The sequence below is a fragment of the Abramis brama genome, assembly GCF_963993115.1.
Source record: "Abramis brama genome assembly, chromosome: 16".
Classification (NCBI taxonomy): domain Eukaryota; kingdom Metazoa; phylum Chordata; class Actinopteri; order Cypriniformes; family Leuciscidae; genus Abramis; species Abramis brama.
Window position 1 is genome coordinate 12052652 of NC_139978.1, and position 14770 is coordinate 12067421.

At 37.9% G+C, this 14770-nt stretch overlaps 1 long non-coding RNA gene across 1 annotated transcript; it reads left to right on the top strand.

Moving 5' to 3' along the window:
* Positions 1-3192: 3192 nt before the first annotated feature.
* Positions 3193-5702, top strand: LOC311066534. Its single transcript, XR_014603101.1, has 3 exons — positions 3193-3383; positions 5161-5316; positions 5521-5702. It is a non-coding gene; the product is annotated as an uncharacterized lncRNA (long non-coding RNA).
* The last annotated feature ends 9068 nt before the right edge of the window (positions 5703-14770 follow it).

Genomic DNA, 14770 nt, shown 5'->3' on the forward strand with positions numbered 1-14770 from the left:
AGTAGTTCCCCAACTGGCTGCTCGACCCGAGAGCAGGGTTATAACAAAGGCCACCATGGCCTCCTCCGTAGGAAATGACGAAGGTTGAAGAGAGATGTACAGAGAACATTTGGCTAAAAACGAGCGACATAACTGGGGCTCACCAGAGTAGAATGCTGGAGGTGGAAGACGGGGTTCAGTGGCACGAATGGTCTGACTCTGAGCGGCAAAAGCAGATGGGATGGCGGTGACTTGTTGTTGCACGGACGCAGTCTCAGTCCTTAGTTGTTGTAGCTGGGTCGTTAGTTCGGAGACTTGGGTCACCAGCGCCTGAACAGCGCGACCCGTTGCTATCGTCTGTTCCTCCTGTTGTTGCATGCGAATATCACTCTTTGACAGGATTGCGCTCAATTCGGACGCACTTGCTGGTTCCATGATGTTTGGTCGGTTTGTTCTGTCACAATAACGAGTTCCAGATCCAAATGCAAGTTACTCAAGTTTATTAGACAGAGAAGATACTCAGATCAAACAAGATGCAGGAGACTGATGAAACTTGACAGACGAAACCATAAAGGAATACTCAGGGTGCACTACAAGAGACTGATCGATGTGAATTCCCGAACTGGTAATCCAGCGCCACATGGGACTCAGAGGAGAACGCGGGGAACAAACACAGCAGGCAGCTCAGACGAGGTAACTGGCAACAAGAACAAGACATAAGTGACGAACACTTTACTCTCTCCAGCTAGATATAGGCAGTAACTAGCTGCAGCTGAAGTGACTGATTGGAGTGATGAGCTGGTCACTAGGCAACAAACAAGCAAGTGAGCAACACACATAAACCCCACACCTAACACACACCAACAGATCCACAAAATGAACACAAGGATTTGTGAACCGTGACAGACAGTTTTTGAGTTCATCTACTCTACATCCAATCTGTTGCCATAAATGTATATTGTGATTGACAATACCTTGTGTGTATGTGATTTGGTATCTACAAACTTACTTATTTGCAAAATGCCTGTCATCACACTTCATGATTTGCATGTTCTGTGCCATGATGACACTACATTTGTTAACTCTTTGCTGTTCTAATTAGGGCGCAAACACTGAAAGGGAGAAGGCACTATTGTTTTCCATAGGTAAATTTTTTTCAACATTTCGGGCACTTGGGCAATAAATTTATGTAGAAAAAAGCAAACAGGAAGCATGTTATAACTATAGCTGTGTGAAACCAGGGGGGTAATCCAGCACCCGGAAAGCGTACCATCCCCGGGGGCCGCCATTGGCTAACAAACCATCACCTGCTGTTAGCATTCCATTGACTCCCATTCATTTTGGCGTCACTTTGACAGCGAATAACTTTACATCTGAGGCGTTTAAAGACTCTATTTGTCCATTGTTTATTTCTAAAGAAACACGACAATGTATAAAAGGCTCCATTACCTTGTATCTTACGTTATGGCCCCGTAGAAGCAGTTTTTGTAAAAATAGGCTAACGATTGCGTCATAACCACGCGACTCTCTGGAAATGACCGTATAGACAGGAGGAGAAGCTCGCAGTCAATCGGGGGGACGTGGAGGCATAAAGTCCGATAAAGTCAAGGGAGAAGCCTATAGAGAGTCATAAAGTTGCTCCTGCTGCTAGCTCATGGACAGCTCCTACTCACGCTCTCCGTCTCTGCAAGATTCAGAAGGGAATGATTCAGATTTCTCTCTGCACAGCTACTAGAAGACTTACAACTGTCAGACAGGTTGCTCACGTCACATCTACGTCATCAAGCTCAGTTTGAGTCTGCGCAGTACGCTCAGCCATCAGGAAGTGAGTGCTTCTAATTTGCTTCACTTTTCTCCGTTGAAGTCTATGGGATCGCTGTGTCCATTTCTTTTACTGTCTATGGTGTGAAATGGGCATGTAGTAGTGCCACCTTCTGACTAAAGTTGGGGGTTAGTTTTACCTAGTCACCAAACTCACTATATATGTTGTTTTCATCGAGCCAGACAACTTTCTAATTTACAGTAATTAGCTCCGACTAACAGGAAGTCAGATATCTGTGTTTGAATGTGGATTTTATGGATCAAGCTGTTAAATTTTAAGTAGGCTATGCTCCAAGGGGCGTCATACAATTCACACCAAACTTTCTCAACATGATGCCAATATACTGAAGATGCTAAATTGCGATCAGGTATTGATATCTTGAATGTTGTTGGTGACAAGGGATTAGATATGACAAACAGGGGAAGTGTCTCATATTGTCACAACACAGGAGACAGACAGGTATTAAAGTGCAAACTGTTTATTAAGCAGAGTGGTGGTGAAACAGCAGGAACGAGACTGGAGACTAGAGACTGGAGACGAGACTTGTGACGTGTGGCTGACTCTGTGACACATATCTTCTAAATAATAAATCATGCATTTATTTCTAAAAGTAAAAAACTTTTTATTATTTTTTATATAATTAATGCATTGTGTGCAAGTACAAATATGCAGATTTCATATGTGGTTGAAAGAAAGAAATAAAATAAAATAAAATGTAATGCATAGTTAACCACTTGATGGCAGCATAGGCCTATATTGTTGCTGAGAACAGATATACAGTTTTTTACAATCACTTTGTTACTATTTTCAGAACCTTGATGTCATTTTTCACAACTCTAGACACAAAACTCACAACCAATGATCAAAATGCACATTTTTCAAAACTCTAACCCTTTTCTCAATTGCTTGGATACAATACACATACAACTTAGATCATTTGTTCATTCAACAAAAATCACCTGTTCAATATGACACAACTTAACATCAAAGTACTACTATTTCAAAAGGCAATTCACACATTACATTTCAAATGAGTGTCTATTCATTTCCTTACAATGATATAACTATCAATTGATACAACTGCTCAAAATGATAAGTAACTGTTGCATTATTCATACTATTATGCATTATTCTAATACTAATGAATGATATTAATGAATGGATACTGTTGCAAATTCATATATTTGGATGAGGCAGGTTTTAATCTGGCCAAGACAAGGAGGACAGGTCGGAATTTCATTGGCCAGCGGGCAACCATCCAAGTACCTGGACAACGTGGGGCCAACATTACCATGTGTGCGGCTATATCAGAAGATGGTGTGCCATACCCATCCAGTCTCTACCACCAGAGGTCATACGCTCCTCACATGGAGCACCAATGCCAGAGAAGATCTCAGAGAGGAGAGATCCTAAAAACCCTGAGCTGCTGAGGCAGAAGAATATCCAAAAGGGAGTGTCTGTGCCTGCCAAGACCCCACAGAGAACATTTGCTCCACCATGTTCCCCACAGCAACCACCCAGTTCTCCCGAGGGAGCTCCCATGTCCAGATGGAGTAAGAGTCTATGGAGCACAGAAGCTTCTGTAAGTCCCTTATATCCATAGTTCGAATTACAGGGGGTACTGGGGGGTACTATACCCCCCAAAGGGACAGAAATATCAGTTTTTGGGGGGTCAGATAATTTTTCTGATATTGTGAAAAAATATAATTACAGTTACAATACAAGTCAACTCCTATTTTCACTGTAGGAACATTTTAATGTAAAGCGATTTCAGACACCCATATTGTGGACTGTACCATTTTTAACCACCGTGGTTAGAAGCAACGGAGATAGAGAACAACTTCAACTTCTCAAGCAAGTGTCAACGGTGAATGACAAAACGCTTGTTTCATAAAGTATCATTCTTTTCAACATTCCTTATTTGTATATTCAAAAATATTTAAAATAATCTAATTTAATACAGTTATAATTTTTCAATGTAAATTATTTAATTTTATTGGTAACAGCCTAGTGTCTAATTATTTTAATTGAATATATTTATCAAATTTAAGAATTTGAAATGAAAGATGGATCATACATTTAATAAAATTAGGGGAAAATGCCCTTTATTCAAAAATATTTAAAATAATCTAATTTAATACAGTTATAATTTTTCAATGTAAATTATTTAATTTTATTGGTAACAGCCTAGTGTCTAATTATTTTAATTGAATATATTTATCAAATTTAAGAATTTGAAATGAAAGATGGAGCATACATTTAATAAAATTAGGGGAAAATGCCCTTTATAAAGGTACAAAAAATTATTCTGAGTGTTTTCAAACAGTGATGTAATGAAACATTGACAATTTAAGCTTGAAGGGAGTAAAGCCTCTGTTTAGGCTATTAAGGAAATGTAATTTTGCCAAAAGAAGAACTTTTATTTTAAATAAATGTTCATTTTAAATCAGCCTACTTCAGTGTGATATGTTACCATATTATCATGCTTAACACTAAGAATTTGAATAATTGTAATGTGATGATCAGATGCAGATATCTAAATCAAAGAATATAGGCGGTTTGCGGGTGGATTATTTATTTTTAACAGCGGATTTGGGTGACTCAAAGTGCACCAGATTAATGAATTTATCTTTAAAATGTACAAAATTTTCTTCCGGGGGGGGCATTCAGGGGCTTCCCCCCGGACCCCCCTAGAGGTACCAAGCTCCACCAACAAAAAAATGTGGGAAACACATTAGGCTATATGATGATCTACAAAAAAATACAAATTTAATTATCTTATTATTAAAATACATTATTAGGATTTTACCACCTCCGCCTCGTTTTGAGCCAGGGGAAACCCTGAAATAGGCAATAGGCTTCTTGTAAAGGTATTACTTTTACTAGTAATTAGAATGGTATTTCAGTGCACTTAACTTCTAACTTTTGGGAGTTGATCAAAACAGTTCTCTTTTGGATATATAATAACAATGAGATATTCTGTAGCCTACTGATTATCAGTTTGTCGCATGTTTAGACCTTGCACAACACATGTTGCACTTGGCGATCACGGTGGGGATTGATATGGTAGTGGACCATGATGGTCATAGAAGAAGTGAAGGGGCAGTACCCCCCAATTATGGTGGGGTAATTCGCACTCTGCTTATATCTCTTGTTTGTTTTTTTTAAACTTATTTTTAAAATGTATTCAAACAAGTAAACACTGTCTTTAAATATATGCTACTATGTTTTCTAGATCCTCAGTTTAAAATCCTTTTATATTTCAAAATGATAAAAAAAAGATACGCCTTTAGATTTAGTCTAAGAAGCACCCATGAAACCTGCCCAGCATTGCATGATTATATCTGTTCCTTCAACAGGACAGTGCAGGTGTGTGTCAGGCACCTCCACAAAAACTGTGTGTGGAACTGAGGCGCTACAACCATCCAGTCCCTCAGATAACCACTTCAGAACCGAACCGGAGAACTCGGAACAGACTTCAGCCCAGGTCCCAGCCGACCCAGAAAAGAGCATTGGTAACTTAGACCCTCCTATCTCGCAATTTTACTTAGATTTGGAAACTAAATACTTTAATAATTTAATCTGGGATGCGAATCATATCCTTTTCAATTCAGACGCCTCATATTGAAATGGTAGAAGCAATTTTTCTTTAGGTTTTCTTTAAGAATCACTCATTAAATCTGGTCAGAGTTACATGATTATGTCTGTTCCTTCAACAGGACAGTGCAGGAGTGGACGGAAAAGTCAACAACCAACGGGCGGATCCAGGCAGCTTTGACCAAATTGACCATTTATGTAGCATATTTGCAAAATATTGTGTAATTTCAAATATTTAATTGTAACTGTACATGCCTTATATGAATGCATGTACACATGAATAAAGGTTTTCAAGCGGTGAGTACCTCATCCAATTAATAATTTGTCTTTCAATTCATTTTACTTGAATTAAATTCTACAATTACAATTCTATTAATTTATTTGTTTTATTTTTCAGGTAATATGTTTTTCATTCATTTCATTTCATTGTTAAATAATGAACAATGGCCAGAACACACAGTAGTGACAGAATAAAACCCTGGCAAAGCGTACACTCAAAAAAAAAATTGTGTCTAAACATAAGATTTATGTATTTGAATTGCATGTAAAATTTTCATGCATTTGGATTACATAGTTTTAACATAAACCAATCAATAATCTGAATGTGATTCATATTTTTAAGTCATATATAAATGAAACAGATAAGATTTATGTAATTGTATTAATAAACTGAATGTGATTTATATTTGTCAGTCATACGTAAATGAAACAGGTAAGATTTATGTAATAGTACACAGAAAAACGCCCATGTTAAATTAACACTGTTCAGTGTTCATATGTGTACACACTACAGAGTTAAAGCGGTGTTGAAGTTAATGAGATAATTAAGTGATGATTGAGCATTAATTATGAACACCTGCTGTTAACAAGCAGAATCACTGAAGGAAAGAGAAACACAAGAACTACAACTGACTTCAGCCACAGCCTCAGATGAAATCAACTGAAGAGAAAAGAAGACATTAAGGCCCCGTTTACACGTACATGGTTATTTTGAAAAACGGAGACATTTCCCTTCGTTTGCACCCTTCGTTTACACGCAAACGGAGGATTCGCCAATGAAACCGATTCTTTCTAAAAACTCCGGCCAGAGTGGAGATTTTGAAGTTTTAGGCAGCGACGTCACAGAATGTGACTATTTTCGGGATTCTGATTGGCTAAGGTGGGCTTGAGCTTCTCGTTACACTGCCACCTACTGGTTTGGCATGCTCTTGACAGCATATACACAGGTTCGTGTGCACGATGTTATTTTTGAAAACGAAGAGGGGAGAAATGTCCGTTTATGAAAATAGCCATCCACGTGTAAACGTAGCCTAAATCTGTGAAGATCTCAGCAGAGGAGGATTAAACAACTCAAACAGCATTACCAGCTTCACTTATTACTAACCAGACTGACTTTATTTCATTTCCGTTTGAATGAAAACAATAGGTGTATTTTAAAGTCACCATGATGGTGGTTAGCGTTTGCTTTAGTTGGACTCTTGACCCTTGACTCTTTAGTATAAAATTTTCTCTGGCTGCTATAATTATGTGTTTATAAAACACGTTTATTGCAGCAAAAAAGCCAAGAGAAAAAGAGATCAGGTGATGTTGGCTGTTTATTGATGATGATGACGACAAAGTCATCATCATGTAATTGCCTGATTCACTGATCTTGTTCAGTATCTAATGCTTTGATTATATAGGACTTGTGTTTTTTTATATATTGTTTTATTCATAACAGAAGCCATTTGATTTTACAGCATGAAATCTAACAGTGTTGTTTATCAAACAATATACTTTTTTTTTTTTTTTATAGTTTTAGTGCACAAAAACCTTTCATCTATGGCATTACTTAGACTCACACAGACATCAAGAAACAGCATATGAATCTCAACAATGGTGACAAAAGCGACAAAAAATCCTGATGCATAATTTATTAATGCCGCAATGCATACTGGGAGATATGGGTGAGTTTTGATTGGTGGTACCCAGTATACACTGCAGCATGAAGCATTTCATTGATTGTCACCATTGTTGAGAGTCATACACTGATTATTTATGTCTAAGTAATAATGTAGAAGAGAAAGTTTAAGAGAAAGAGAAACATTTAACTAAATGTTTTTAAATTCTTTATATTATTTGATTAACTGTTGGATCTAATGCTGTCAGGTCACACAGCTACTATAATAAATAAAACAAAATCACATAATCCCAATAATCAAAGCATTAGACACTGAAAAAGATAAGTGATTCAGGCCACAATATGATGATTTTACCTTCATCAACAAACAGCCAACATCACCTGATCTCATTTTCTCTTGGCTTTTTCGCTGCAACAAATGTGTTTTATAAACACATAATTATAGCAGCCAGAAAAAAATTTACATTAAAGAGTCAAGGGTCAAGAGTCCAACTAAAGCAAATGCTAACCACCATCATGGTGACTTTAAAATACAACTATTGATTTCATTCAAACGGAAATGAAATAAAGTCAGTCTGGTTAGTAATAAGTGAAGCTGGTAATGCTGTTTGAGTTGTTTAATCCTCCTCTGCTGAGATCTTCACAGATTTAATGTCTTCTTTTCTCTTCAGTTGATTTCATCTAAGGCTGTGGCTGAAGTCAGTTGTAGTTCTTGTGTTTCTCTTTCCTTCAGTGATTCTGCTTGTTAACAGCAGGTGTTCATAATTAATGCTCAATCATCACTTAATTATCTCATTAACTTCAAAACTGCTTTAACTCTGTAGTGTGCACACATATGAACACTGAGCAGTGTTAATTTAACATGGGCGTTTTTCTGTGTACTATTACATAAATCTTACCTGTTTCATTTACGTATGACTGACAAATATAAATCACATTCAGTTTATTAATACAATTACATAAATCTTATCTGTTTCATTTATATATGACTTAAAAATATGAATCACATTCAGATTATTGATTGGTTTATGTTAAAACTATGTAATCCAAATGCATGGAAATTTTACATGCAATTCAAATACATAAATCTTATGTTTAGACACAATTTTTTTTTTGAGTGCGTATAGAAGTAATCTCATATTTTTTATTATTATTATTATTGTTGGAGAAGTGTATATAAAAAAATGCAGTCTTTTAAATTCCACATATTTTGGGAATTGGCCCACAAATGTCATAAACTGAAGAAGCACAAACGAAAAACAATACTTCATGCAATAATCAAACACTGATTGGTCCATCTTCAACGGCGCTGAGAAAAGTAACAGGTTCTACGTCACATCTATGTGTTCTGCTGCAGCAGCAGCGTTAAATAATTTACCAGAACAATGACACGGACTTTAATTTATAACTTATGAGCTGGTTATTATATCTAATGGGATCTTTTTAAAATCTTATATGTGGCTTTCAGCAAATATTGACACTGACAGACTTTAAAAATAACTTATGAGCTGGTTATTATATCTAATAGGATCTTTTAAAAATCGTATATGTGGCTTTCAGCAAATATTGGATAAACAACGTTATTATTGTTCATTTGCCCAACATCCAGCCACACAAGACATGCAATCTACCTGAGGGAAGACGCGAGGAAAAGGGAAGGCGTCTTTCGGCCTAATGCTGTTAAATAGAGGAAAACATTTTACATTTCTAAGTTCAAATGTAAATGAAATGTTGTGAAAAATGCATTTTCCTTACCTGCACCTCCGGTGGGCAATTTATTTCTTAATTAGCGCTGGTTTTCATAGGCGTTAAAAGCTGAATTTTAATATTTCAGTAGCCTAGATATCTAAAGTCCATTTTAAGCAATACATTATAGCGGAAATAGTTTAAAAAAGCTGAAGCCTAACCTTCTGTCTGCGCTTCAGAGAGCATCTCAAGCCACTAAACTTATGGAAGATTTTCAGTCAGGGAAACTGTTTCTCAAAGATGCGCAACGATTTATAGATTTATTTGGAACTATTTTCGTTGGCAATAGAGCAAAATGTAAGTAATACATTTTACAGGTTAAAATCAACGTCCTGCTGATGTTCGGGACAGCGCTCTTCCTCTTCTGATATTGGCTTAACTAGGCTATTGTAAATATATATATATGGAGAGAGAGAGAGAGAGAGAAATGATAGCCAACAGCAAATATTTTTGTGAATTATATTCTGTTTCAGAAATGAGCTTTTATTGTAAAATCTGTTGATTAATTTTGGTTGAGTGGTCTTTGCTTAAATAATAACATGTATGCCAGCTTCACTTGCTCCCGTTTATGCACCAGCTGCAAATGCTAAAAATAAATAATAAACAGCGCTAGTTTTTGTATCAACAATGATGAATTAAAAAAGCTAAGTCAGTCTTTGTTTGTATTGCATGTTCATCCCTCACAAACTCGTGTGGTCGACTGTGACGTCAACTCGGGTGGTCGACTGTGACGTCAACTCGGGTGGTCGACTGTGACGTCAACTCGAGTGGTCGACTGTGACGTCAACTCGAGTGGTCGACTGTGACGTCAACTCGGGTGGTCGACTGTGACGTCAACTCGTGTGGCCGACTGTGACGTCAACTGTCGACTGTTACGTCATAATGATCGTGAGTATAAACAGTGCAGCGGATTTATTCTTCTTGTAGCGAGTCGGCGATTGTGTGAGTATGCTTTTTACACAGGGTTTGGGGATCTGAATTTTAATATTTTCATAATTTGCATAAGAATCTGCTAAAACTGTGGAATGTTATTGTCTCGATTTGCTGTAGCTATATTTAGATACATGTATATACTTATATATATATATATATATATATATATATAAATAATTGTTGTTAATTTATATTTCATTGACAAAATGATAGCAGATCTGATGACACTGAATTGATACTGAAAGCTTGTTGGCCTTAAGCTGTCATTTAATCAATCAAATTTACCTCGACAACCGGGCATAATAAAAAATTACTATATAAATTTACATTATGTGCATCTGAGTTATGCACATTAGTAGGGAAATTGATAAAAATAACAATTAACTTTTTTAGCTTCATTTGTTCATTTTAAATGCATTTTTAAGGAGGTTGAACATAAAAATTGGGCTACACACGGATGTTCGTGGAACTTCACATGACAAAAATTGCAGAATGCGGACGACATAAGTTTACATTGGGCTTAAGACAACAAGCTTTCAGGTTCTTGTACTGTATGTTTACTCAAATCATCTCTTCCCTTTCTCTTTCTTTCATAGTGTTTCAGATATAAATTGCAAGAAGTATTGTTCACTTCTAGTTAATTTTCGAGTATGTCAACCATGCCCACCATTTTTGAGAGTGCAGAGCAGTCCTCATCTACTGAATTGTCAGATGAGCTCACTACGGCCCTTGCTGCGGGGCGCTGGTGGGCGATAATGGAAGTTTCAGACCCCATATCTGAGTATCCTGAGTATGAGGACCTCATCTCAGACCAGTGGTGGGAAACAGTGGAGGAAGGAGAAACATCATGCCCCTCATCCCTGGACTTCAGTGATGCATCTGAGAAGGCTCATTCCCAGCACTCCGGCTTCTCAGATGGGAAATATGAGGAGGGAGAACTGAAGATCACGAGGCAGTGGAGGCAGCAGAAATCTCCCAGTGCTAAAAAAGAGGACCTCACCTCATCCCTGGTCTTCAGTGATGTATCTGAGAAGGCTCATTCCCAGCACTCCGGCTTCTCAGATGGGAAATATGAGGAGGGAGAACTAAAGACCACGAGGCAGTGGAGGCAGCAGAAATCTCCCAGTGCTAAAAAAGAGGACCTCACCTCATCCCTGGTCTTCAGTGATGTATCTGAGAAGGCTCATTCCCAGCACTCCGGCTTCTCAGATGGGAAAAATGAGGAGAGAGAACTGAAGACCACGAGGCAGTGGAGGCAGCAGAAATCTCCCAGTGCTAAAAAAGAGGACCTCACCTCATCCCTGGTCTTCAGTGATGCATCGGAGAGAGCTCAGCACTCAAGTTTCTCTGATACAACAAGGGCCATGGACCAGAGGAGAAATTGGAGGCAGAAAAAGCCACAGATAGCACCTGTGCCTATAGGGTCCCAAAAAAGAGGAAAACTCAGGATCCCTGAACATTTGACTAAACATCTGGAGAAGGCTGCTTTAGAAACACCCATACCCATCCAGTCTCTACCACCACCAGTGGCTTCCTCAAAGGTGCTCACACGCTCCTCACACAGAGCACCAATGCCAGAGAAGATCTCAGAGTGGAGAGATCGTAAAAACCCGGAGCTGCTGAGGCAGCATTTGCAAAATGCACCAGTGCTTGAGTCTTCCGCAAACCTCAGGATCCCTAAGCAGCAGAGGCAGAAGAATATCCAAAAGGAAGCACCTGTGCCTATAGGGTCCCAAAAAAGAGGAAAACTCAGGATCCCTGAACATTTGACTAAACATCTGAAAAAGGCTGCTTTAGAAACGCCCATACCCAGGGCCGGCGCGTGCACTTCTGCCGCTCAGGCGAAAAACAATTGTGCCGCCCCTAGGGCTGGTCCGAATACCATTTTTTGAGCTTCGAAGCTTCGGTAGTAATGAACATCGAATATTTGAAGCTTCGGGGAGAGGGGGCTGAACATATTCTTCTCTCTAATAAAGGCAGGAATCTCTATATGTCTGTCTGTCTGTTTGCATTTTGATTATTTCGAGAACCGTTCATCCAATCGACTTTACAAGGGAGTGCAGTGTCGCATATGGTGCAATATAGATGGACACGCGAGACGCGACACGTTCAGAATTTATAAACTTATACAGAACAGAACAGCGCGAGCGGGAAGCGGCGCGCCTACGCGGGCAGGGCTTATTTGCTTATTTAGGCTATTAAACGCACACACGTCTGTTAACTTAATCAAGGCTACTTTTAAGGTAGTCTAATATTTTTCTGACTAAAAAATTACTGACACAGTAAAGGGTAGATTTAAATAAAGAAAAACGAAATTTAAATAAAGAAAAACAAAATTTAAATAAAGAAAAAACGCAATTTAAATAAAGAAAAACGAAATTTAAATAAAGAAAAAACGAAATTTAAATAAAGAGAAAACGAAATTTGAAAAACATAATTTAAATAAAGAAAAAAACGAAATTTAAATAAAGAAAAACGAAATTTAAATAAAGAAAAACGAAATTAAGTTAAATTAAATACGAAATTAATTTAGATTGATAATAACGGGTAAAAAGACTAATACATTTTGTTTCTGTTATTCTATTTTCCACAATGTCAAGCAACGCAGCTTAATCCAAAACATAAGCTCAGGCACTTCTGTCCACACACACTCCGCTGTTCTGCTCTAGCCAGAGAATACTCCCGTTGTATGAACACTTTAGTAGGCCAAGAGGAAGCAAATATATTATGTTGGGTTCCTTCAACTGTCCATCCTATTAAAATGGCTATAGGCTATATAAGACTGTAAAAAAAAAAAAGAAAAAAGAGTAGGCCTATTGTATTTCACCAGATTTTATAGTGTTGAACATATTCATGCGCGAATGAGGTTTCGAGAGGGATGCGGCATCCCGGATGCCAGGTGTGCAACATTTTTTTTAAATAGAAATTCTGGTAACATTAGCTGTGCTAGCGGTCTCATTGGTTCTGTGGTGGACTTGACGGCGTGTCATCCTTGCAAATACTCCCTGGATCAATATATTTTAACAACGAACCCCTCTGTTGTTGGCTTTCTCCTTCAAAAGTCTCGATTCATGAACGTATGTTCATTGTCAGGTGACAAATGAACGAAAGACTCGGAAGGTAAAGTAGGCTAATTATTATGTTCCCTGTAAATTATTTTTGACTGCATTATAATGATTTCTTAATTCAGAATATGATCAACATTGCGTAGGTGGATGTGATCGGGGAATTTGGCTGTTAAAAGTAAAGCCACTTAAATTAACGAAATTACTCAAATAAAGATTCGTTCATTTTTATGAACGAGATCGAACAAGAGAGTCAGTAAAATGATCCGAACTTCCCATCACTCAGTCATGACTCGTGAGAGCAGGGGCGGGGCGGGGGAGCGGCAGCTCAGCAAATCATATAGCCTATTTTGTGAATTGTTCATTCCTGGTTGGCACACATTTTGCCGCCCTTACAAAAGTGCTGCTCTAGGCAATTGCCTAGTTCGCCTATATGGACGCGCCGGCCCTGGGTGTGGTGGGACGCAGACCTCATATTGGACCATATAATGCAGCTCTCCTTGTCACCTTTCTTGATGAGCTCAATCAGGTTTGTAGAGCTGAAGATGTGACCTATGTCATTGTGTGGGACAATGTCAGGTTCCATCATGCTCATGTGGTGCAAGCATGGTTTCAGGCCCATGCACAATTTACCACCCTGTATTTACCCCCATACTCTCCCTTCCTTAACCCGGTTGAGGAATTGTTCTCCGCATGGAGATGGAAGGTTCATGATAGGCACCCTCATGAACAAGTCACTCTTCTCCAGGCCATGGATGACGCCTGCAATGACATCACAGCCGACCAGTGTCAGGCCTGGATTCGCCATGCCCGAAGGTTTTTTAATGAAAACATCCATTGTGATGTAGATGAGAACCTGTGGCCAAATCCACAACACACAGAGTTGATGACAATGTAAAAGTACAGTAATCACTCCTGCTTTGTTTCTTACAGTACAAGCAAGCAAGTTGAGGAACACTGCATTTGATGTTTTACAGTACTGTCTTTTCTTTTCTATTTCATAGCTAATTATTTTTGCTTTGATTCAAATAAACCTATGCTGTGATTGTACTGTAGATTTTTGCATCAATATATTACAAACTTTGTTCAATAATTCCACTGTGTCTGTAGTATTCTCTCTACTACTGCAGTACTTTTACAGAGATGTATTTACTGTACATGTAGTACCATAATGAAACCTGTATCACCTATTTTGTTCAACCCTCGCCAGTGAACCTGTTGTATTGAAAGTACAACTCTCTAAATAGTCTGTCGCTAAAAAATGCTTACTACGGACTCGAAATCCAGGGGCTGCATGCAATGGCTGCTCTGCTAGTGTTGGTTAGCAACGGAGTAGCTTACCATTCCAGTGACGTAGCCGAATGTTGAAATCCAACATGGCGGCGCCCGTGTAACAACAACAACATTTTCAACATACCATTTTATCCCTTTTAACAAATTCTGCCACTTTAAAAATTGTACCAATAAGAATAAATAAAATACATCTGTTATATCACCTTTACTCAAAATTCCAGTTCAGTTCATCTTTTAATGATTGTACGAACAATGACAATGTCAGGTGTGTGTTTTTGCCTGCCTTACAAGATAAAGAATCTCTGTAACACTTTACAATAAGTTTTCATTAACATGAATTAAGAATCAACAATACTTTTACCACATTTATTAATTGTATAGTTAATGTTAATTTCAACATTTACTTGTACATTATTATCAAATGTTGTATGTTAA